The sequence below is a fragment of the Molossus molossus genome, unplaced genomic scaffold (assembly GCF_014108415.1).
Source record: "Molossus molossus isolate mMolMol1 unplaced genomic scaffold, mMolMol1.p scaffold_m16_p_6, whole genome shotgun sequence".
NCBI classification, from domain to species: domain Eukaryota; kingdom Metazoa; phylum Chordata; class Mammalia; order Chiroptera; family Molossidae; genus Molossus; species Molossus molossus.
In genome coordinates this window covers 13,083,288-13,086,601 of record NW_023425399.1, presented here as the reverse complement: position 1 = coordinate 13,086,601, position 3,314 = coordinate 13,083,288, and the positions used below count along the sequence as shown (strand labels likewise).

At 45.5% G+C, this 3,314-nt stretch overlaps 1 pseudogene; it reads left to right on the top strand.

Moving 5' to 3' along the window:
• Positions 1-443: 443 nt before the first annotated feature.
• On the top strand, positions 444-1,676 carry LOC118618435 (annotated as a pseudogene).
• Positions 1,677-3,314: the final 1,638 nt, after the last annotated feature.

Sequence of the window (3,314 nt, the reverse complement as noted above, 5' to 3'; positions counted from 1 at the left end):
TGGACGGCAGGTTGACACTCTAACCGCTGAGCCAAACCGGCCAGGGCTGTAATATTTTTTTTTTTATCCTCACCCGAGGACATTTTCCCATTTTTTTGTTCAGGTAGAGTGGGAGGGAGAGAGAGGAACAGAGAGAGAGAGAGAAACATCGATGTGAAAGGAACACATCGAGTGGCTGCCACCCGCACGACCGACCAGGGCCGGGGACAAACTGCAACCGAGGTACATGCCCTTAGCGGGAACCGAACCCGGGTCTCTCTGGACCGCAGGTCGACGCTCTAACCGCTGAGCCAAACTGGCCAGGGCTGTAATACTTTTCAAAAAGAGATTTTCAAGCGCCATCTGGTCGTGGCTCCGTCTCCACTGCTCGCACCGCTGCCCCAAGTCACTGCGCGGCCCGGGCCGCCTGGCCCCTCATGCTAGCCATCGATACTTGAAGTTCTTACAACATGGAAGACATTGACAACAAAGAGCAGTCTGAACTTGATCAAGATGCGGATGATGTTGAAGAAGTAGAAGAAGAAACTGATGAAGAAATACAAACCATAGCATGTCAGCTGACTGTTCACATGATGGAAAATCCTCAGATTCTTGCAAGAGCAAGACCTGATGGTCTGGTAGAAGCACCGACCAGATACATGGAAAGCTTGCCTAAGGTAGTTAAAAGACGAGTGACTGTTCTGAAAACCTTCAAGTTAAATGTGCACAGAGAGAAGCCACGTTCTGTGAGGAAGCTCGTGATCTTGAAAGAAAGTACGCTGTTCTCTATCAGCCTTTATTTGATAAGCGATTTGAGATCATTAATGCAATCTATGAACCTAGGGAGGAAGGATGTGAATGGAAACCAGATGAGGAAGGGGAAATTTCAGAGGAGCTGAAAGAAAAAGCCAAGATGGAAGATGAGGAAAAGGATGAAGAAAAATAAGGCCCCAAGGGAATTCCTCAGTTTTGGTTGACTGTTTTTAAGAATGTTGACTTGCTCAGTGATATGGTCCAGGAACATGATGAACCTATTCTGAAGCACTTGAGAGATATCTAAGTGAAGTTCTTGGATGCCGGCCAGCCTATGACTTTTGCTTTAGAATTCCACTTTGAACCCAATGAATATTTCACAAATGAAGTGTTGACAAAGACATACAGAATGAGGTCAGAGCCAGATGATTCTCATCCCTTTTCTTTTGATGGACCAGAAATTATGGGTTGTACAGGGTGCTGGAGAGGTTGGAAAAAGGGGAAGAATGTCACTTTGAAAACCATTAAAAAGAAACAGAAACACAAGGAACATGGGACAGTTCGTACTGTGACCAAAACAGTTTCCAATGACTCGTCCTTTCATTTTTTGCCCCTCCTGTGAGTGGAGGTCTGGCCGCCGCTGCTGAAGCTATCCTTGCTGCAGACTTTAAAATTGGTCACTTTTTACATGGGTGTATGATCCCAAAATCACCGGAGAAGCTATTGAAGAAGATGCCGATGATGATGATGATGATGAAGAAGGTGAAGAAGCGGATGAAGAAGGGGAAGAAGAAGATGAGGAAAATGATCCAGACTATGACTCAAAGAAGGATCAAAACCCAGCTGAGTGCCAGCGGCAGGGAAGCAGGGTGGATGTGGCCCGGAGGGTCACCTGCACTGGTCTGCCTTCTGCTCCCCGGAAAGGAGGGATTTTCATCCTCTGATAAGTTCATTTCGAGTTCTTTGCTGTCGTTTGTTTGCTTGCTCGTTTTTGGTTTTGCAGCCAAAGGGAAAACTAAAACTAAAATAAAATAAAAAGAGATTTTCTTCTTCCCGAATCCTAGCTCTTTCTTTAAATCCCCTGCACCGCGTTTCCTTGCTGCTGTAACAAATTAACACACCACACATTGATTATCTTCTTATTTTGTAGGGTAGAAGTTCAATACAGATTTCACTGGGCTAAATCGTGGTGTCGCAGGGCCGTGTTTCTTAATCTGTTTTCTTCGCTCCCTTCCTCATCCTTCAGGCCAGTAACGGTCCACCTCCCCGAACGGTTCTAGCTGTCACGCCTCCCCCTGACCATGGCCAGGCAACGCTGTCGGCTGCCCGGGATTAGATCGGGCTCATTCGGATCATCTAAACTAATCTCCTTATCTCAAAATCAGTTCATTATCAACCTTAATTGCACTTGGCAACCTTTAACCCGAAAACGTGCCATGTAATGTAACCTATGTACAGGTTCTAGATTAGGGCATGGACATATGGGGGCGGGGGGCACAATATCCACCCCCCCCTTTGTTCTGTTCTCTGATTTTCATATTACAGGTTTACCTCAGATGTCTGGTAGCACTTAGTTATTGGAACATAGTTAATAACAGGGGACTAAGAAATTTATTGGAAGCTCTAGAACATCAGTAGAGCTTGCTGGCTGTTTCACTTTGGGGGTTTGGCTGGTCATTTCCTGGGGAATCCCAGTGTCAGGGTCTTAGGGTCTTTTCCATCATGCTGGTCAGACTCCCCAGAGAAGAGAAGACTTGGACGGTCTTTTGACTGGAGAAAGTATTGGCCATTGGAGTTCCGCCAGCCGAGTAGGGGAAGAGGTTTGGGGATGTCAGGATCCAGGATGTGTGTGTTTACTTCTTCTGTTTGCTTCAACTGTGCTCCCTTCCGCGGAGACCAGACCATCAGTGTCCGCCTGGGTGTGAAGAGGCAGGGGAAGGATGGGGAGGATGTCCAGCTGTCTCTTAAACAGACTTTTAATGAATCCTCCAACTTTTAGTTGAACCCTCATCTCTACCTCCAGGCACACCTGATAACAGTAGCTCACGTTGGGGGCACTTTTGGAGTGTAAATTAAGTTTGTTCTTGGATTTACTTCCTGCTGCCTTCAGATTCAGCTTGCTTCGTTTTGAGCTAAATAACTTTCACTTGTCACCTGCTCTCCAGATTCCAAAACATGCTGGTTGCTTTTTCTCCTTCTGGTCCGGGTTCATATAGGCCTTCTTTGTTGATTTTTTATGGTTGTTTTAATGGGATTTCTAAGGGGAGTGGACCTCAAAGCTTGGGTGCAATTCATCATCTTTAACTGAAAGTGGGTATATTTTTCTATATTCGTTGAACCCTCCGGGCAACATGGAGCTGGGAAAGTGCCGTAGCCATAGTAATATCCAATACCACGTGTATTTAAATACAGGGCGACCACAAATATAAAGCCCCCCCACCCCTTTTCCAACTTACAATAGGCTCCCAAAACTTGGCCAGCTTCTATATCAACAACCAGTAGGGCATCAAGGAAATAGATGTTTACTTATAAATTTTACTAGAACCATTTCATTTACATATACACATTTTAACTGATGTGTT